Source organism: Sceloporus undulatus, chromosome 5 (genome assembly GCF_019175285.1).
Source record: "Sceloporus undulatus isolate JIND9_A2432 ecotype Alabama chromosome 5, SceUnd_v1.1, whole genome shotgun sequence".
Classification (NCBI taxonomy): Eukaryota; Metazoa; Chordata; class Lepidosauria; order Squamata; family Phrynosomatidae; genus Sceloporus; species Sceloporus undulatus.
The window spans coordinates 43,029,789-43,052,616 of NC_056526.1; the positions used below are offsets into that span (position 1 = coordinate 43,029,789).

Genomic DNA, 22,828 nt, shown 5'->3' on the forward strand with positions numbered 1-22,828 from the left:
GAGGTGCTCTTGAATATATGCATGATATTTTTATTCTAATAATTGAGTAATCAAGAGTGCAAGATTTGTAGCCTGTTAGGATTTACAGAACATAGAACAGTGTGATTAAAGAAATATACTGTTTGCAGCTTCATTAAGGGTCTTTGTCTAAAGAAAGCAAATAATAGCTTTTCCAGAATGATTTGATGATAAATATGGTTTTTTTAAAAAAAATTAGGGGTTTGTAGTTATTTCTAAAGGTATTCAATTCTGAGTATTGTACCAGAGTTTTAAAAAAGGTTTAAATTACATCATAAAGGTGCCTTGAGTCCCAGCGGCTGTTGTTGATCTTTTTAAAGGCAGGGTATAAATAGTAGTATCAGCAGTGGCAATGAGGGTAATGATGACAACAACGATGATGATGACAACTGAGCACAAATTAGGAGTGACTCAGAAATGAAATCTTGAAAGGAGAGTGTTGGGGTGAGACCCAAATCCTAAAACAGAGGGGATGCAACAAGTTTTATTTCAGCTTTCCCTTGAAATATAGTTTTCAGTTGTTTGCTCCCATTTGTTATATACTGTACCTGTTATCTGGGTATTGATTCTATCACTATTTAAGGGTATAACAATTGCTTATCGTCTGTGAAACCGAATCTTATTATTTTGCCTCTACTATATCTCTGATTTAAAAAAAAAAAAAACTAGGCAGGTAGAAGAGCAAACATCAAAACAGCTAAAATGTATAAACATAATTGAATGTAATTGTATATAATAATAGTACATATTGGTAAAAATTTCATGGCTCTGATCTGAACATTTTTGCATATATTTAAATTTTATTTGAGGTGGTGATGTCAGTAGCTATTTTGAAAGTTTACATTTTACCATCCAACTATCATGATCCATAGATCAGTTGGATAAAGAAAAATAAAATTGGAAGTAATCAACATGGAGAGAGCTGATAATGGTATAATGGTCTGAGTGTTGTACAAGAATTGTGGGAGATCTACTCTACCATGGAAACTCACTGGGTAACCATGGGCAAACTGCACTCTTTCAGTCACAGAGGTAGGCAGTGGCATGCTCCCTCTGAACAAACCTTGCCAAATCTTACCTGTGGTAAGTTTGCTTTAGGGTCAAATGACTTGAAGGCAAACAACAATAAATCAGCATAGAAGTGGTAATAAAGCTGAAGCAAGAGGTAGCATATATAGTAGAAATGACCTGAATATTCCTTTCTCAGAACCATCTGTTCTCCCTGAATAGGAGGGCATATACACAACTTTGTGTGTAAATGAGTTAGAGAGGGAATGAATGAATTCCAAAGATTTTTAGTGACAAGTGAGCTTACTATTAAAGATATGGTGGGCAAAAGTTTATCTTTTTTAAACCTCACCCATTATGCTCAGCTGCTTCCCAGCATTTCTTTTTAATTTAAGGTAAAATGATTTCATCGGAACTGTGCTACATCATGATGGATGGCTATCTTTTATTTCAAAGAATGTCCCCATAGTGATGATAAATCATGGTACAAAAATGGTCTGTCTGAAATGAGTAAAGAATATGTTAGGTTATTCAGAATAACTGGCATAGTGGCGGGGGCAGGGGGAGTGAAGCAGAGGAAATGTTGGCCACAGTGAGCCTAATCCAACAGTATGCTGGGCAGTCACCATAGGTGTGTGTCCTACTTGAAATCTGGTATTGGACAGTTTCCCAGGCAAAAATGTGTCTGCCAAGTCCTTCACTCAGTGCTGATATATATATATATATATATATATATATATATATATATATATATATAGTAATCAGAAGAGGGCAGAAGACAAAGCCTTCAGGATTATTTAGCTGTGAAAAAGAAGATGAACAACTCCTTTAAAAGATATTATATATATATCATATATATATATATATCCCTCCCCATATCCCTGAACCTCAACGCATTTTACAATGAAATGAATCCAAACAATTCAAACCAGTTTAAAACAATAAGATTAATTTAAAGGCTAAAAATATTTTAAGTCATTTAACACTTAGGACTGTTTATTTTAAAAAGTTAAAACAATATGAAATTATTCATATGGAAATTATGCCTCCAAAGCTTTAATAAATAACAACTTTTGTGCTATTTTGCTATCATTGGGGTACTATGACTCTTTCCTATACCCTCATTGTTTACCACTCTGACTGGTAGGTCATTTCTAGCAGATAGAGTAATAAGAACAGTAAACCTGAAAGCAAGATTAAATGGAAACCCAGAAAATGCAAACCCAGTTTAACACAAAAGGACAGCAGAAATAGAATCAATCTTTGGGGGGGGGGGGGCAAAGGGTACAGAAGAAAAATGGGGGAAAGGAATAAGTGTAAGAGCAATGAACTTTATAGATTAACTGGGTCAAGGGACTAAATTTAGTGATTAGGCAGAAGAAGATATTTCAGAGGGAACCAAAGGGAAGGTGCTAAATGAGGAGTAGCCCCGAAAAGGAGGAAGGAAAGAATGCAGTGAAGAACTGGGAAAAGAATAACAATAATTTTGTCTGCAATTGAGTGGCTCAAGGTCTTGGGGAGACAAAAGAAAAAAGGAGAGGGAGAACAGTGAAAAGGGGAATTGATAATGAATAATTTGTTAAAGTGAAGAAGAATATGATCACATTAAGGTAAAGAATAATTTTGTTTGACAAGAGAAAGAGCAACAAAGAAAGCTGAAGGGAGCATAAACACGAAGAAAGCTAACAGTTGGTGCCAGAGTCTTTAGTAGAGCAAGTACATACAGTACTTGAAAAAGGATGGGACCAACAAATGTAAATTTTAGATAGTAAATGTTGTCATTGGATCAAAATGTGTCAATGTTTAATTTAATCTCATTCTCATGATCTGCTTACCTTCAATTTACAAAGTAATCATTACGGTGAAAAGATTGAATAAGAAAAGACAAGTGCTGGCCCATTCTCAAATTTCCATGGAAGCAAAATTTCCAGGCAATTAACTTCCTTGCTAGGTTTTTCTTATAATTATTGGACATCTTGCTATTGCTAAATGGAATACATTTACTGAAGTAAATAATCCTGTGGGATCCTTACATGTAGCTGTTTGATTCTTGAATTTTAGATGTGCAAAGATTTATTTAAACACTGATGTAGAACAAAGTTGTTTGACTGAAAGAAAAGAAACTGTTGCAGAGAGAAAATGTGTTTTCTTGCTTTTCTCCATATGTAAGCACCCATTCCTGGTCAATATTCTACTCCTTTACTCTTGGGTCCTCTCTCTTAGGGATGGGTAGGAAGGGATTCGCATCACTGGGCCTGTGTATTTAGAAGCACAGAATAGGCATAGCAAAATTAGTTAATTTCAACAGGATAAAGGTGAGCAAGTAGTTATTTACTTTGACTACACTGCAAGTTTCCCAACAGATGTAAAACCCTGCATTGAAGAACCTGTATCCATTCCTGCCAGACTTTGACCTACTTCACAGCCTTAGAAATTGATTGCTTTAGGGTCCCTACGTTCACTCCATGCCTGTGACATAATACTTATTGGAAGGTCAATGCCAGCAGCATTTGCTAACTGAAAATAAAAATCCAGGGAGTGTCCATCTGTAGAATGATATGCAGACTGTTTGGGGCCAACTAAAATCTGTTTTACAAAGGCGCTCATGTTCATTGTCTGATAAATGAGAAAGGGCAAAAGCACATCCTTTGCAAACAAGGGTTCCAAGTTCAATCACCACAATATCTAGGCAGGGCTGGAGAACCCATGTGCTGCCAGTCATATAATCTGAGACAGATTTAAATGGTACATCTTAGTGTCCCACTTGTATTTAATGGATACAGTGCATGGGTAGTGAATAAGGAGATGGACCATATATTGCTGTATTTGTTTTCATGATTGATTGAACTCTGATCTATGCCTAAATCCAGTATTGAGCTGGTGTCACAGGACTTCCTTCTCCCTTCTCTGTAATCTTTGGCACTTTCCCACAAATTGGTTCCAGAGATTTTCCCAGTAGTTTTTGGGAGTGCATGGGAGCCTACAGTGTGGGAAGGGGAGACTGCCTTCTCTCCTTTCCTCTTTCCCTCTCTTCCACCAGTAGAAGTACAGCATTGAGTTGTGCCCTCCTTAGAGTGCATCTGGCCTAGGAGATGCCATGCAATCTGCTTGATGACATGGCCCAGATGGAATTCTGTTGTTGTGTGCCTTCAAGATGCTTGCAACATAAGGCACTTATGATGAGTGTCAAGGTGAATCTTTCTTGGCAAGATTTACTCAGTGGAGGTTTGCCATTGCCTTCCTTTAAGGCTGAGAGAGAGTGATTTGCCCAAGGTCAGCCAGTAAATTTTCACAGCAGAGCAGGGATTCTAGTCTATTCCTCCAGAGTCCTATTCCAACGCTCAAACCACCACACCTCATTGTTTTCTACAGTTGTGATTGAACATCTCACCCACTTTCCTTCTTCAGTACCCTATAATAGAGGAGTTTATTACACATTTATTCAAACTATTTACTATTATTATTAACATTTATTTATAGTGCACTGTAAAGTTTGTATAGCACTTTACATAGTAAGGGTCAAATAAAATAAGGTGAAAAAGAATCTGTCAAAGCAGCGTACAATCTAAAACAACAACATTACATGATTAAAATACTGTATCTCTAAAATAATACTAACTAGCATACAATCAAAACAAAATAAGCAGCAGATTAACAACCAGTAATCTGGAATGCCTCCCTAAACAAGAGTGTCTTAATTCAGCCTTAAAATTAGCCAAGGTTTATATCCTGACCTATACCATCAGCCCTCCATGTTCACAGATTATGCATCTACGGATTCCACCATGTGCAGCTTTAAAACAGGTGGTATATATATATATATATATTCCAAAAAGCAAACCTTGATTTTGCCATTTTCTATAAGAAACACCATTTTACTACAGGTCGTTTCCCTTATTTGAAATACTTGGGACTGGAAGTATTTTAGACTTTGGATAGATAGATAGATAGATAGATAGATAGATAGATAGATAGAGATATATATTGGATTTTGGAATATTTGAATGCACATAAGACAATATCTTGGAGATATATTGCATATTGTTTTGTGGCTTTTGATTGGCCTAATAAGGTTGTAACTGCGGTGTGTATTTCTAATTTTTTTGTATCCACTAATCTGTATCCCCAGTTTATCTTAACTGAGCTTCAGTCTATTTGCCCTCATCCTACTCATTATTGACCTCAGGCAACATCTTTAAAGCTTCTCTAGTGTGCCTGATCTCACTAAAAAGGAGATATAAAGCAGTTGCGTCTGCTGATTGATGGGACCTAATATCTCTGGGGAACTTTCCCTTGTAGATGTCAAACAGCACGGGTGACAAAACAAAGCCCCAAGGGACACTGCAATACATAGGTGGGAAACATGTGGTCCTCCATATATTGTCAGGAGTCGGCCCATAATGGGAGTCATGTTCCCCATCCTTGCTATAGCATAAATGCTGTGTTATAGCTGAAGAGAGGCACCATGGTGTAGTGGTTTGAGTACTGGACTACAACTGTAGGGAGCAGAATTCAGTTCCCTGCTCTGCCATGGAAACCCACCGGGTGACCTCTCAGCCCTAGAAAACCCTGTGCTAGCTTTATTTTAGGGTCACCATAAGTCAAAAATGACTTGAAGGCAGACAACAATAGATCAAGAGTCCCTCAGCACCACTCACTGGAACTGACTTAGTAGCTGTGAATAAATCCACAACAGGAAAGGCAATTGCCATATCCAACAGGCAGTCTGCAAAGAGGCCATGGTTTATGGCATAATGAGACTGATAAATTTAGGAGAATTAGCATGGTTGCACTGCTCTACTTTTCTCCCAAGGCACCCTCCGTCCATCAGAGGAAATGTAGTCCCAAACCCAAGGCTGAAGACAGACTGAAATGGATCTGGGACTCCTTATTCAGAAATTAGTGTCATTGCAGGCAGCAGGAGGTAGTTAACAGGAGGTAGTTAACAATATATCAGTTTGCCCTGTATTTTAAGTCTGGATCCCAACTTAGATTGTTGTCACTGTGTATGGCAACCCTAAGACAAACCTATTGTTGGGTTTTCTTGGCAAGATCTATTCTGAGAGGGTTTGCTACTTGCTACCTCCTCTTAGGAGTTTATCACACGGGAGGGATCCTGTGCAAAAACAGGATTTAAAGTAAAAAAAAAAAACCTCACAAAAGCGGATTTATTATTAGACGACACCTGGGTTAACCCAACATTAACCCAGACAGAAAGGGCCTTAGTCTCCCAGAGTCTTAGCCCAACACTCAAACCAGTCTGATTGTTGTTGTTGTTAGCTGCCCTTGAGTCAGTTCCGACTCATGGCGATCCTGTGGATGAGACATCTCCAAGAATCCCTATCTTCCACTGCCTTGCCCAGATCTTGCAAGCCCTTGCCCACAACCCCCCAATTGAGTCTATCCATCTGCCTTGTGGTCTTCCTCTCTTTCTTCTGCCCTCTACCTTTCCTAGCATTATTGTTTTCTCTAGTGATCCATGCCTTCTCATTATGTGGCCAAAGTACGATAGCCTCAACTTGATCATCTTTGCTTCCAAGGAGAGCCCTGGTCCGATCTGTTCAAGAAGCCATTTGTTTGTCTTCTTGGCTGTCTATGGGGTCCTAAGTTCTCATCTCCAGCACATTTCAAATGAGTTGACTTGATTTCCTGTCTGCTTCCTTCACTATCCACCTGCGCCAGTTCTCTTTACATACAACGAATACAGGAGTTCAGAGGGGCTTTTGGTGGGATCCTAACTAGGGGAGTTTATCATGTGAAGGAAATCGGGAGTTTATCTTAATATCCTGGGAAATTGCGTATACAATTTCACACAATGCTGCACAAAACCCACAATTAAGAGCAGCTCATCCTTTTACTTATTTCGCCTTATTTGTGTCGTCGCGTGTGATAATCATTTGTGCAATTCCTCACCGCTCCTGCTTTGTTTGGGGGACAGTGCTTTGAACACGCTTTAGTCACTGGAGTTTATCAGCCAAGGGAAATTGGGAGTATAGTCCAACGGCAATCCGAACACAATCATGGGGTTTCATGTTATTGCGTGATAGACTACCACACGCAATTTTGGGCAATGGGAAGTCAGTCCGAATGCCATCATGGGGTTTCATGTTATTGTGTGAGAGGTGTTCACACGCAATTTTGGGCAATGGCATGCTATTTTGGGGCAATGGGAAGTCAGCTTGAACACAATTCGAATTCATGTAAATTTGCAGAACTAGCAGTGAATTCATGTGAATGCATTCTGGCCCCACTTTGTTTTCATTAAGAGAAACTCCTCCTGTGTGATAAGCTCCACTCTTTAATGTGTGATAAACAAGCTCCTAGGCCTCTCAGGCGCCTGAGGCCAAAATGGCGCCAGGGGCTGCTCTGCGAGGGCCGTTTGGGTGCCCTCAGTGGGCTCCAGTCGAGGCAGGGCCCTTCCCTCGCTTCTCTCTCCTCCTCCTCCTCCCGGTCGCAGGAGGCGGAGGACGGAGCTACACGGAGGAGAATATCCATAGTAACAAGGGATGCGGGGAGAGGAGGGAGGGAGGGAGAAGAGGGGAGGAAGAAGGGGGAGGCTGCAGGCGCAGCAGCGGGAGAGCGGCGACCCAGCGCCGCCATCGCGGAGCCGGTGAGTGAGTGAGAGAAGGAGGGAGGGAAGGCGGCCCAGGCCCTCCTCCTGGCTGAGGGGCCAAGGAGGAGAGGGAACCAGAAGAAGGGCGCCCTTTCCTCCTCCTCCTCCTCCTCGATGCGGGGAAGGAGGCGAGGGAAAGGCGTGTGTGAGGCGCCACAATAGCCAGCCACGGAGGGATGGAGGATGAGGGGCGCTGCGGAAGAGCAGGAGGGGAGGAGACGGCCCACGGGGCCTCGCCCAGGTGAGCAGGAGCAGGAGGAGAAGGGGTCCCTCTTGGCCGGAGGAGCCCAGCCTCGGAGGGTCCCAACGGTCGCCGCCTCCCTCCCTCCCTCCCTCCCTCCCTCTCTCCATGTTGGGGAATGTCACTGAATGAAGAAGGGGACTAAAAATAGCCCTAAAAAGGGAGTGAGAGAGAGAGAGAGGGAGGGAGGGAGGGAGGGAGGGATGTGGGTCTCAGGTGCTGAAGGGTTTGTGGAGGAGGAAGGGAAGGTGGGGGGGCTTAGCTTATTTATGTATGTATGTATGTATTTTCGCATCCGCACTGCAGAATCCTAACCCGGTTTGATACCGGCACCAACTCGTTTGTGGAGGCGCAAGGTAAAACAAAAAAGGAATCGGTTGGGTTTGATGTGGGAAGCAACTGCAGGGGCTGCTTTTGTTTTCGTTTCAATTCTGCCCCCTGAATGATGGGGAAGAAGGGCTATCCTGGACCCAGGTGATTCTGATCAGTGGTTCCTTATGGACTCCAGCCTAGTGTTACTGAACGCAGGTTGTCATTTCAACCTGAACTTCTTTTGGGTTTTGAATTGTAACTAAATGTTATGTTTTATGTTGGTGGTGGGTTCGGGGGGGGGGGCAGGCATTGTGATATTTTATGATGGACTCTGTTGTGTATTTTACTGTGTTCTTTTACTGTAACCCGCCTCAATCCCCAGGGAGAGGAGGGCTAATAATAATAACAACAAAAATGATGGACTCATAGATTCGAGTGCGTGAAGGAATAACATGTCAACAAGTTTCTCCAGTGCATTTGCAGCCTGAAATGTGTATGTATACACGCACACACCCCAAGAGGGGAGCAGCATAAAAAATCTGGTGCCACCACAAACTACAGTTCCCAGAATTCCATGGTAGTTCAAAGCAGTGTCAAAACCTGGGTCACTTCTGCAATGTGAATGCAGCCCAGGATTTGCTTGGAAAGCTCTAGGTTGTCCCCTTCCATGTATTTTTTCCCCAGCAGTGATTAAAAGTGGATGTCTTCTTTCCAGCCATGCGCCCCTGTGAGCCATAAGGCAGCATGTTCACAGCCTACAGATGATGCTTCCTCTCCCCATCCTCCTCCTTCTTTTCCCCCTCTTCCTTGGAAAGACTGTGTCGGCATTGACATTGCAAAGTTCCTCTTTCGGACGGCCTGGCGTCAGTTTGTGGTTTCGAACTTGTCAAGGAGGCATGCAGGAATTCGGGTTCATAGGGATGCAGTTTTCTCTTTTTTCTGATTAAATGTGTGTTGCTGGTTTTTCTTGAAAAGAAATCTGGTGGTCTCTTTCACGTTTCCTGTCCCTGAAGTCGTAGACTGTCAGCACGAAGAAGATGCTGTTTCAAATTTAACAAGAGATTATCTAGCTGGCGTTTTGTCCTTCCTTCCGAATAAACTCAATTTGGTATGTGTCTCGGGCGATGTGCGAAGCTTTATTTGCACATTTCTGTGAGCTTCCCTGACTGCGGTGGTGCTGCCGTATGACAGCATGTTTGTAAAATGGAATTCTCTTAGGCCTTATAAACCGTCGCTCACAGTGGTGTGAATCCATTTGCTTCAGTGTGACTAAGACAGTGGAAGTCCTTACTGAGCCTGGAGGGTTGCTTCCTATTTTGCGGTTGTAGGTGGATAGGTAGGGGTGTGTGTGTGTGTGTGTGTGTGTGTGTGTGTGTGTATATATATATATCCTTTGGAGCTAAAAAAAAGGATGTTTGTCATCATCTGTGAAGTGTGCAGCACAGTGTTATTTTATTGCAAATTGTGGACTCTGAGCAACCACTCACATTGCACTTCACTCGTTTTCTGTCACACAGAAACCTGTGTAGGAAGCTTTCAAGTGTTTTGTCCAAACAAAACAATAACTCTTTGATAGATACAGCGCCTACGGTGCGTTACAGACCGCCTGTTTGGGGCGGCCTGTAACTGGCCCTTTCCCCTCCGGATCGGGGCCTCAGCTGCCACAACGGCAGCCTCTGAGGCCCCGATCCGCCGCTTTCTAGGCTGTGGGGAAGCAGCAAAAGGCCGCTTCCCTGCGGCCTGGAAATGGGTGTCCTTGGGGCTTCAAGCCCCAAGGACACCCGGCGACGGCGGGGACCAAGAGAAAGGGGCCGCTCGGCTCCTTTCTCATTTGCGTCGTTGGCGCAGCCGTGTAGAGGCTGCACCAGCGACGCAAATCCTGGAAGGAGCTCCGAAACGGAGCGCCTTCCTGCACCGCCAAAAGAGTGCCCCAGGCACTCTCGCATGGCGTGACTACATCACTTCCGCGCTGCCTTGTTTGGAGGTGGCGCGGTCATGGCGGCGCCCATCTGTATAGGGTGCCACCATTTTCTACGCGCTCCACGCATATTAGGATTAGGCGCGTCAGGAAGTGACGCCCCGTTCTAACCCTAGTACGCACAGAGCGCATATTTTTTGCCCGTCAGGAATGGGCCTATGTTTATGTGTCTTTTCTTATGACTTTGGAGGCAAATTGGCAGTTCAGCACACATCTGGGGACTGTTTTATTTTTAGAAAGTTAGTGACTTTCTCTTCCAGCGTGCATGAAATTGAGATGGCTTCAAGTGCCGTGGGCAGGAACATCCAGCTTAAAACGGTAACATGGGGGATATAACATATAACAGTCCACAGCAATTATTGTCCCTTAGAAAGTATTTCTCATATTGCTTTGCAGACAGGCACAAACTACACTCAGTCCTCCTTATCCACGGATTTTTTATCCACAGATTCAAGCATCCACGGCTTGAAAATATTCCAAAAATGTATAAATTTCCAATACCAAACCTTGATTTTCCATTTTATATAAGGGACATCATTTTAGTGTGCCATTGTATTTGAGCATCTACAGATTTTGTTATCCACAGGAAGTCCTGGAAGCAAACCCCAGCAGATAACAAGGTCCCACTGTAATCTTAGGTGTTAGTATCTTCAGGAGGTGGACAACAGCAGTTTTATATCTATGTTAATAATCATTATTGGCCAACGTGTTGGGGTGTACCCTTGTCCCTCTCTTTTCATGGACGTGGAGTCTGCGATCTTGCTCTTCACAGGAGGGGAGGTTTAAAATGGCAGCGGGCGCCTGTGCATGGCCCTGCATGCACAGCTTGGGTGCACCCGCCATTATTTTCAATAGGACTCAAATATTTGCGAGTCGCCATTTCCACAGGGGTTTTGAACGGATCCCCCATGAATTGGGAAGGGCTACCATATGTTGAAGGAATATGGTACAGAAAACAGTAAAACCTTATCACAACATAGTAGATTTCTGTTTCTCAATTTAAGCCCAAGGTTCCTCAAAATGCAGCACATAGGATTTTACTGATCTTGCAATGTTTAATTATCACAACGTTGTAAAGTTCTAGTCTAATGGCTACATAAATTTTTTAATGAAACTATAAAATGGAGACTTGGTTATTTTGACTTATCATATTTGGTGCGGTTATTTCACAGTTCATAATGGGGAAGTCTTACTTTCCCCCTGTTTGTATAGGTGCACAGATTGTGTTCTGCCAGATTGCGTTCTGCCAGCTTTTCACTTGTGAACTGTTAAGTTTTGCCTCTTGCTCAGATAAAGATAGTCTTGTTAAAGTTGTTGAATGAGAGTCCTGGAATAATTAATGTAAATGAAATTTCTGACTCATTTTGACTGGTATAAAGGGCATGTACTTTTGCTATTTAAAAAGGCCAGCTTAGTCACAAGAAGAGCATTTAACTGTTACACTGGTTATTCCTTTGTATGTGTACAAAGGTAGAGAAGACATCAGAGACCAGTGCTTTAACGTCTAAAATTGAGTTATAATTTCAGATGTTTGATATCTGCTGGGTAACTTTGCTCAAGTCATACTTTCTCAGCCTCAGAGACAGTAGCAAACCATGCTAAATAAATGTGGCCAAGAAAACCCTGAAATTGAATCACCATAAGTTGGAGTCATCAGTGTCTTCACCAGTAATGGCTTCTGTAACAATAAGCTGTGTGTCACTAAGCTTTGAGTGTTTTTTGAGGATGTCAACAACAGCTGACAGGGTTTTTTTCTTGGACTTTCAAAAAGCTTTTGATTGAATTTGACATAAAATATTCTGAGACAGCTTAGCAGACACTGGATAAGTGAAGATACCCCCTCATGGCTCAGAAAAGCTTGGAAAGTTACTTTTTAGACATAATCCATTGTGTAACTTCTTAATTTGCTTTTTCCTTTTGGTTCTTGTTTTTCAAAACATCCAAATGACCTTGAAGTGGATGCTCTCAGATTTTTATGAATGCCAGGTTTCATGTGTCTTGGTTTAAGGTGTCTAGCTGTGACTCTAATAGGTATGCTAATACAATAGCACTCTGCCAAGATGTACCAAGAACACACATTTATTAACACAGAAAGTAGTAAGCAAAAGTAACAGAAGAAAGTGAGAAATAACTGAATGAGACAAGAGTTCTGTTCTTGAAATGGAGATAAGTAGGGTTTTTTCAAGGATCTGTCTTGGAACTGCTGCTGCTGCTTAATTTGTTCATAAATTATCTGAAATTGAAGGTAAGTAGGAAACTGGCCAAGCATGGCTAAAACAAAAGAGACAGTGAAGGGCTCCTAAAGAATAGCCAGCAGTGGAAGAAAGGGCATTATAATTGCAAAGGAATTTCAGCTAAATAAGCATAAAGTGGCACACACTGGGATTAACAGTCCTAAATTTACATATATGTTCATGGGATAAGGGGTCTCCGCTGGTAGTGTTAACCAACAGAAGAGATTTTGTGGTTGTGCTGTCTAGTGGGAAATACTAAATTAAAGCAGTTATAAAAGAGAAGAAGACTTCTGTTGTCAGGTTAATTAAATTATGAATGGTTGGCATATCAGCTGTGAGCGATCTCAAATTTAGTATTAAAAATGAAATAGTAGAGTGTGTGTGTGCGTGTGTGTGTGTGTGTGTGAGAGAGAGAGATTCCAGTAACATTCTCTCCAGATATTATAAGACAGGTATGACACTGAGATTGCCACTGCTTGTCTAATTTGTGTCCGCTTGATATGTTCGTCATTCTCTCCAAACACATCCCACTGCTTGTTCTATTTCTCATCTCCATCACTGGTGTGATGAGAAATTAGAATGCAATAACACAGAGAAAAATACCTTAAACATGCTTCCCTGCTTGTGCCAAAAGAAAATACATTTCTTTTGTGTGTGTAATTATACCTAGTTTAATAGGACAGAAAACCTTATCCTTCTGATGAATAATAGAATTTAGAATTACATCAATTTAAGATCAATATGAAGGCAATTGGCCAGTTTTTTTAAATTGTTGTACTGGATTCTGTTCGTCACTGCATACTTCTCTAGTTCATTAGATCCTCTTTAAAAAACATTTTTTTCCTTATCCACTTTCTTTCATGGCAGACAGAATCTATTAAGAATGATGTGTATGACAAATTACTTGAAATGCTAGGTTAGATACTGGAGACAGTGTTATTATATAGCATGTTGGAATACTGGACTGAATGGAGCATCTAGAACTGGGATGGAGTATCATGTGGCCCTCAAGATGTTATTAAATCATGTGGCTCTCCAAATATTGTCTTGATAAGAATAGTGCCATCACTAGGGTTGGTTGTAACTCATGATGTCCCCCCCTCAATTGGCTTTCTCCCAGACCACACCATACAGAGTCTTTAGTAATGTTTGATGTACTAATGTAGAAAGATCTTGTAGCACCTTTGAGACTAACTGAAAGAAAGAAGTTGGCAGCATGAGCTTTCATAGACATAAACAATTAGCTAAATTAAAACTATACCTTTCAGTATGTAGAGAGATATACCTTTCAGCCTCAGAAAACTCCATGGCAGGTTCATCTTAGGATCTTCATAAGTTGGAAACAACAAAATATAACAATCCAGGGTCATGACAAGTTTTGAAAGTAGGGAGCAACTCCTCAAATTACCCCTGGAAGTTCATTGACAGCTAGTGCTGTTGGCACAGAATCCACCTGCCAGTATCATCAGTAGCAAGCCAGTAGCATTCTGCACAATCTGCAATTTCTGAGTTGCTTTCAAGGGAGCTCCACATACAAGACATTATAAAGGGCACTACTGTTCTTCTTGAGTTCTTCCTAAAACTACAGAGAAACATTTTGACTCAAGAAAATTTTCAGTGATAAAAGGTGATCCTGGCCAGTACCAACAGTGAATCTAACCTGCCTAACTGTGCCAAGAGCAGCACCTGCACCATCAGTATCAGTTTGCATACTCCTAGACCTTTTGGCCTTCCCTCCAAGCATCTTGTTATCTGCATTCATGTTCATCTTAATCCCCTGACACTGATATTGAACAGGACAACATCATCTGATTCTATTTGCTGTTTTAAGAAATGTAGAGCAAGGCACAGTCTTGTCCTTTTATCATGCCAAGCCCCTAAGCACTGAGCAATCTATTCCAGTAGCTTCATACAAATATTAAATAGCATGTTTTCCTTGATCAAGGTCATCCCTATCATGAGACAGTGTGAGGAATGTTTAGTTATTTAATACTTTATTATACTTGATCCCAGGTAGTAATACTTGTAACCCTCTAAGTTTCTGGATCTTGGGCTCCACCATCAGTGGAACTGTCATTTGAGAGATAGACAAGAATTAGGTTAACCAGTTGTAAGTGACCTTTATGCTTACCTCTTGCTATAATTCAAGCTGCAAACTTGTTGAAATATTATTTCTTCCATTCAGTAACACACTCAGTCTATAAGGAACAATTAACATATTAATCTCGATTCAGAATAATTATACAATTATTTATTCTGCAGAATTAATAGTTCTGCAGTTCATTTGTTCAAATTCCAGTTAATTTTGCTATAAGCTAGTTGTTTACATAGACAAATTAGTATGGTAAGAATGTGGCTGGGTAATATTTGGCTTGAATCATGCTTGCAGTAAAGTGGCTTTATTAGTTCTTCATAAATCCGAAGACCAAATATAATTCAGTGGATTCACTTTCAAGTTAATAACAAGGAATGTGACCATAAAATCACTGCTTTACAAGAGCAGTTTACAGCACAGATACTGTTGTTGTTAACTGCCCTAGAGTTGTCCCAAATTTATGGTGACCCTGTTGCTGGATGAGACATCTCTCCAAGCCATCTCTAAGTACAGATATACTTGGACCATTTTCATATCATGCATGCTTGCATAGATGAACTGATTGTGTATTGCAGTAAGAGCCACTTAACTAAAGACAGAAAGCATTCTTAGGTAGGAAACAGTTGCTCTAGTGAATTAAGACCACTAAGTCTGTAATCATAAAAACACTAGTGAGTAAGCCCCATTGAGATCAGTAGAACAAAGTAAACTTGGGTGGGATACAGACCGCCAAAATGTAGTGTGGTGGCGGCGATTCTAGGGTTAGGGAGCGCGCACCATTCAGACACTCCCTAACCCTAGTACGCCCTCCATACGTCAAAATAATGGTGCCCTGTCTACATGGGTGCTGCCATTTTGACGTGACAGCCACACTGCGTCCAAATGGCGCGGCGCAGCCATGACATCCTGGCACTGCTACAGGGTGCGTGTGGTGCCCTTTCAGTGATGCTGAAAGGAGCTCCGAAATGGAGCTCCTTTCGCCGTGCATATCGCTGGCGTGTGTTTCACACAGCCATACCAGCGATATGGAAGAGAAAGGGGCTGAGTAATGATAGACATAATAGTATATGGCATGATCTTAATAACATAATCTTGTAGCACCTTTGAGACTAACTGGAAGAAAGAAGTTGGCAGCATGAGCTTTCATAGACTAAAGTCTACTTCTTAGATGCATTTGGTGGATTGGGTTTCCTCATGGAAGTAGACCTTAGTGTATGAAAGCTCATGCTGCCAACTTCTTTCTTTCAGTTATTCTCAAAGGTTCTACAAGATCTCTCTACATACTGATTGTACTGACTAACATGGCTAGATCTTTGAATTCTACCATTAGATGGTAGATTATTATGGTTGGATCTAGAGGAGCTGTCCTACCAATAGAACTACTTAAACTGTTGTTCTGCTAAGAGAATTGGTTTGATTTGCAGGTGATTCTCCCTTTCCCCGGTCTTTGCTTTCAGACTTGCTGCTGAGGGTCAGAAACTCACCAAATCAAGTTTTTAATAGCAAAGAGTACTTCAGGAAAAGAGGAATAAAGTCCCACCCTTAGCATGGTGTTTGATTTAGATAATTGATTTTTAATATGAATTGAATTCTTGATAATTTTGTTATCTATCTCAGATTTAATTTTTGCCACAGTTACATTGGGTTTTGATATTTGTTAATTTTGCTTGCTCCCCACTCCCTCCTTAAACTTTTAATTTAATAGTAGGCAAGCTATCAAGCAAGGTTGCAATAAATTTAACTTACATCACAAGACATTAAATATAGTAGTTACATAAATGTAAATAAATGGGAGATGCTTAACAGAGATAAAAATATGCCCATGTGTCTAAATATATCACAGTTTAATTGCTGTAGAAGATCTGAAGAGAATCAGCCAAACTGATTTTACCAAATCTTCAAGTGTGTTCCAGGAAGTCTTTTGATTTTGTCTTTAAATGACATAGCATGTATAATAAAGTTGTGACATATCTCATAGAATCATAGAATCATAGAGTTGGAAGAGACCACAAGGGCCATCCAGTCCAACCACCTGCCATGCAGGAAATCCAAATCAAAGCATCCCCAACAGATGGCCATCTAGCCTCTGCTTAAAGACCTCCAAGGAAGGAGACTCCATTACACTCCGGGGGAGTGTGTTCCACTGTCGAACAGCCCTTACTGTCAGGAAGTTCTTCCTAATGTTGAGGTGGAATCTCTTTTCCTGTAGCTTGCATCCATTGTTCCGGGTCCTGTTCTCTGGAGCAGCAGAAAACAAGCTTGCTCCCTCCTCAATGTGACATCCTTTCAAATATCTCAATAAAAGTTAGTTTAGCTTATTATGAAAATATTAATAAATTTGACTGATGTTCATTTTTATGTTTGAGGAGCACCTACCTTAGGCATGTAAGCTGCAGATCTTTTGGAACATGACTGTAAAATCAACTAATTATTCCAATTTTGTTTATTATTTATAACCTGTCTTTTATCAACACATCTTAGGGCAGGGTATAACTAATAAATTCACCTTAAAATAATCTAAAATAATTTAAATATTTTAAAACAATTTAAACAATTTAACAATATAAACAAAATGAAAAATCAGCAAATGGAAGGGTTGGAAACAGAGCCATGATGTCATTATGTGCTGAATGCTCAGGTGAACACCCTTGTCTTAACTTGTCATTGAAATAGGTGTTATGGCAGCGCAGTAAGACTTCCAAGGTGAGGGCATTCCATAATGATTGGGTTAAACTGACAAAACCCATGTCCTTACATAGCATACTGCTGATAATGATGTGACCAAGAGACGACCCACCCTCCAGCATACCTTAATGATCAGACATATCGAAAAGAAGTGGTGTTACTCCAGATTTCTAGGTCCCAAACCTTTTAGGGATTTGAAAGGCATTATAATTGCCTTGAACTGAGGCTAGAAGGCCCATATGTTCTTAATTCTCACTGACTTATTCTGTCTTTAAAGTATTGCTAAATGAAATTTAAAAGGTTATTTTATTATTTACTGTTTTATTTTTGTGTTTGTTATCAAAATAACATATATCTGCAATTTTTAAAAGAAGAGTCAATTTTAATTAATGTAGGTGTTTCTTGAGCACCAGCATGGTGTAGTGGCTTGAGCATTGGACTATGACTCTGGAGACCACGGTCCAAATCCCTACTCAGCCATGGAAACCCACTGGGTGACCTTAGTCACACACTCAGCCTCATAGGAAGGCAAAGGCAAACCTCCTCTGAACAAATCTTGCCAAGAAAAGCCTGATAGGGTTGCAATAAGTCAGAAATATTTTGAAGGCTCACAACAACAACAACAACAACAACAACGGGTGTTTCTTAATGCCAACTTTGAGAATGGTCAAAATAATGATTCCTATACTTATCAGCCGTCCCTTCCTGCCCAACAATTACAAGAGGCATCCTTCAGGTGACTGACCTGTTAGCAAGTGCAGAATCTTTATTTTACAGTCCTGTGGTGTCAAAATGCCACCTGCTACTATCTACTCCTGCTATTTGAGCTCTCTTCCCCTGCTGTGGATATAGTATATCTTGATTTCAGTAAGGCCTTTGACAAGGTTCCCATGACATTCTTACAAACAAGCTTGTAAATGTGGGCTAGACAAAGTAACTGTTAAATGGATCTGTAATTGGTGACCAGCCAAACCCAAAGGGTGCTCACAATGGCTCCTTTTCATCCTGGACAGAAGTGACCAGTGGGGTCCCACGGGCTCTGTCCGGGCCCAGTGTTATTCAATCTTTATCATGACCTGGATGACAGAATTGGGAGCATACTTATCAAATTTGCAGATGACACCAATTGAGGAATAGCATACCCCAGAGGACGGATCAACATTCAAAATGATCTGAATAGACTAGAAGTGGCCAAAGCTAACAAAATGAAATTCAACACAGAGACATGAGTATTGCACTTAGGGCAGAAAAATAAATGCACAGATATAGGATGGAGGCCACCTGGCTGAATGAAACTACATGTGAAAGGGATCGGGAGTCCAAGTGACCACAATTGAACATGGTCAACGTGTGATGTGGCAGCTAAAGGCCAATGCAATTTTAGGCTGCATCAATAAATATACTGTCTAGATCAAGAGAAGTAATAGTGCCACTGTATCTGCTCTGGTCAGGCCCTACCTGGAATATTGTTTCCAGTTCTGGGCGCCACAATCAGAAAGGACATTGAGAAACTGGAGCCATGTGTCCAAAGGGGCGACAAAAAGGTGAAGGGTCTGGAACCTGCCCTATGAGGAACGACTTAGGGAGCTGGGGATGTTTAGCCTGGAGAAAGAAGGTTAAGAGGTGATATGATAGCCCTGTTTAAATATTTGAAAGGATGTCATGTTGAAGAGGGCAAGCTTGTTTTCTGCTGCTCCAGAGAACAGGACCCGGAACAATGGATGCAAGCTACAGGAAAAGAGATTCCACTTCAACATTAGGAAGAACTCCTGACAGTAAGGGCTGTTCGACGTGGAACCACTCCCTTGGGTGTAGTGGGTCTCCTGACTTGGAGGTCTTTAAGCAGGGCTAGTTGCCATCTGCTGGGGATGCTTTGATTTGGATATCCTGCATGGCAGGGGGTTGGACTGGATGGCCATGCGGTCTCTTCCAACTCTATGATTCAGCTCTCTTTTTGCTACTTGTTCTTGATTTTTTTCATATTTTCCACCAACAAATAACAGGTGCTCTAGGGTATATTTCAGAGGAAGCAACTGGCAAAACCACCTTTAAGTATTCCTTGCCTAAGAAAAGCTTATGAAATTCTTGTGGTTGCCATAAGTCAACAGGCAACGTGGAGACACATACACATGTACATATGATCTCCCAGAGGATACGTTTTCTTATTCTCTTGAAAGGGGATCTTTTTGATTATGAATTATATTAATTTTCATTATTCAAAGCACTAGATATTAAAGTAGAAGAATAGGATTATCTGTGGTTGTCTGTTCATATTTGTGGTGATCTGATATTGAAGAGTGTCTTATTTAAAAGAAGGAAACGTAATGGGTTCATTAGCGACATGTTTCATTGCCATGTTTATCCGTTTGTGGTGGGAGTACGTATGGTAGGTTTTTGGGGAAAGAGCTTAGTCAGCATTATCAGTGGGAAAGAAATTACAAGCAGCTGACTCTATTTACTATCTTTGAGGTGTGAACGATGCCTTAATAAACAAAGAGCTAATCACACACTTATTAATGATGGCAGTGATTGAAACTGCAAAGCAATAGAAAACAAGTTATGATGTTGAATGAGTGGTTCCGAAGAATGTGAAGCATACCTCTTTCAGAAAGACGAACAGGGGTTATGAGATCTTTTGGGCATAGTGCAGCTGCAGATGTAACCTGCATAATATAAAGATGTAAAGGCAGAGATTATATACAGTGGGGCCTTGGTATCTACTGGGGTTTGGTTCCAGATCCCCCTGTGAATACTAAAATTCATGGATGCTCAAGTTCCATAATATACAATGGGGTAGTAAATGCATGTCCCTTATATAAAATTGCAAAATCAAGGTTTATTTTTTGGAGTTTGTTTGTTTATTTTTGGACTATTTTCAAGTCATAGATAGTTGAATTTGTGGATGCAGAATCAGTGGATACGGAGGGCTGGCTATAGTATGATTTTACTGTTTCTGTAAACGACAAGGACAACAGAATACGCATCCCACACATGCATAGATCCACAACAATTAAGGGATTGAGCAGATAATTGGAGCAAACTCAACTGGCTGGCACTATGTGGAGAAGAAAAGGTTTATGATTCTGTGTTTGATTCTGTATTTAAAGCCACCTAAAATAATTTTCAATTATTATTATTATTATTATTATTATTATTATTATAGTTTATTTATATAGTGCTGTAGATTTACACATTTCAGCCGAGTTTTGAGTAGCCTCATTTAATTGATGGTAGTAGCAGCTCTTGGAATTATTGTCCAAGGGCTGGGGAAGCAGTGACATAACAAGTTCTTACCCTCAGCATGCTGATTTGGTATTATTGCCTCCAAAAGGGCGGTGAGTGTTCACAAGGCAATTAGTTCTCTACATCAGGGTAACTTATAAACAGAGAGCTCCTGCTGCTCTCAGTGAAAAGTCATTGTGCAGGTATTCCATCTTTTCCCCTTAATAGGTTTTCTCTGGTAAAAAGATAGAAAAAACTAAAAATGGTAAAACTCAGAAGGCTGAAAGTAGCATTGTCTGAACTTCTTATAAACTTGCATGAATGAGGGAATGGAATGAGGCACTGTGGAGTGAAATTTCTTGTTTGAAAACTCATCGATATCAGGTAGCAGAGTGTAAAGAAAGTTGAGGCTTCTACTCATCTGGGCAGATGATATTTGGTGATAGTGAAGCAAGTACAGTACGTAAAATACTGCAGCACTGTACTCAGATGAGTGATGTAGCTTGCTTTACAATGGATTGGCAACTCTGGCCTTCTAATTTTTTGGACTGCTAACTCCCATAATCCTTCACTGTTGGCTAATAACAACTGATAACAGTTGTAAGCAAAACAAAAATATCTGAGCTACTATTTACTTCCTACACATACACATAAGTTTCCTCATTAAAACCTTGTCCCATCTGATATCTTGGAACTGATGTTCTACCTTTATTTTAGACATTTGCTGAGAACATGAATGAGCCTGCCCAAGTGTTAAGATCTGTGGAGAGAGAGGGATTTCTTCCACCACTGTCGCAAACACATCAGTAAAGGGCATGGGAGGCCTTCTCAGCGGCTGCTTCCAGGCTGTGAAACTCCTTCCTGCTGGTGGACTTTTGCTTCTACAGGTGTTGTAATAGAGACCAATGCAAGCCTAGGCTTGGCCCCGTTTCCTTTGTCCAAATTTTTAGACTGGCTTTTGGCAATTAACTGGTTGTTGCAGAAGGTTCTTTTAATGGGAGATATGTGTTGTACTTTTATTCTCTTTTCAGTTAGTGCTGTTTAAACAGTCAAATTTGTTTATTTTTAACTTTTCAATTACAATCACTGTGTTTCAGCTGTACATCGTTTTAATCTATGCTGTGAGCTACCTTGGGTCCTATATTGGGAGACAGGCAAGGTATAAAAGAAATGAATGAATCAATGATATTTACTCATAACTACTGTATATTGTTTAGTTAGGGTGTTATTTTAATTACTGAATTCTTATGTGCATCATACTGAGGATCACCATGGGCTGAAAAGCTTTTTTCCCCCTTTCCATTTTATAGATAATAGGTTATCAGCCCAAGATGGTCCTCAGTATGATTCACGTAAGGATAAACCTCAGTCTGGGTGTATTCCATTCACACCTTGTGTCATTGTAGTCATGTAAATCAAACCAAAGCCATAAAAAGTATACTTTATACAATCTGGCTGCATCTGCACTGCAGAAGTAATGCCATTTGACAATGCTTTAACTGCCATGGCTCAATACTATGGAATTCTGGGGTTTGTAGTTTTGTGAGATATTTAGCTTTCTTTGTCAGAGAGCTCTAGTGCCCCAGCAAACTACAAATCCCCAGGATTCCATAACATAGAGCCATGGCAGGTAAAGATGTGCCAACTGCATTATTTCTGCAGTGCAGATGCGGCCTAAATCACCTTGGCAAGCAGGACCATTTTCCTTTTCAGACCTCAAAAACTAGAGGGATAACTGGAATAAATTCATAACAATTATCCAAATTATATATAAATTATATATAAACCCCTAACTATGCTTCATGTATCTGTTTCAATAAGAGCTACAAGATGAAGTACTATAGACAGAACTAAAATACTCTTCTAGTAGTTTTTATTCTGGTCTTGACTGTTTATTTGCTTAGATTGTATTTGCAGTGGGGAAGATGTAGATATACGTTCATGTACACTATATTTGCCACACAAATTAACATATTCCAGATTTGACCTTTACTGTGCATCATATCCATTCACAAATGGAGAGAGAAATCCTAGCGGTCCAAGCAAGGTTCAGGAAAGGTAGAGGCACTGGGAACCATATTGCAAACATAGGCCCGTTACAAACGGGCGTAAAGTACGTCCTGGGGACGTACTAGGGTTAGGTAAAGTGCATGCCTTACGCACGCACCTAACTCCAATACGTCCCCAAGATGTACAAAATGGCGGCACCCGTTCCATACGATGGCACAAATGGGGCGGCGTGGACGTGACGTCTTTGCGCCGCGGGAGGGGGCATAGAGCGCCCTTTCCACGGCGCACGAAGGAGCTCCGAAATGGAGTTCCTTCCATGATTTGCATCACTGATGCAGCCTTTAGATGGCTGCGCCAGTGACGCAAGGGAGAAAGGGGCCCCTTTCTCCTTCCCGCCGCCATCGAGTGTCCT

At 40.9% G+C, this 22,828-nt stretch overlaps 1 protein-coding gene across 10 annotated transcripts in view; it reads left to right on the forward strand.

The window, feature by feature from the left end:
- Positions 1 to 22,828, forward strand: part of ANKS1B (ankyrin repeat and sterile alpha motif domain containing 1B) — a 448,976-nt gene that overhangs the window by 362,014 nt on the left and 64,134 nt on the right. Inside the window, exon 1 of one of the 10 annotated variants that reach the window (XM_042467956.1) lies at positions 7,582 to 7,636. The exons of 7 other annotated variants lie outside the window; for them this stretch is intronic. The gene's annotated coding sequence lies outside the window, so the exon portion shown is untranslated. Of the gene's footprint in view, positions 1 to 7,581; positions 7,637 to 7,737; positions 7,881 to 8,182; positions 8,237 to 22,828 lie in introns of those variants that run through there. 2 more of the 10 variants (XM_042467954.1, XM_042467955.1) reach the window with 2 other exon arrangements.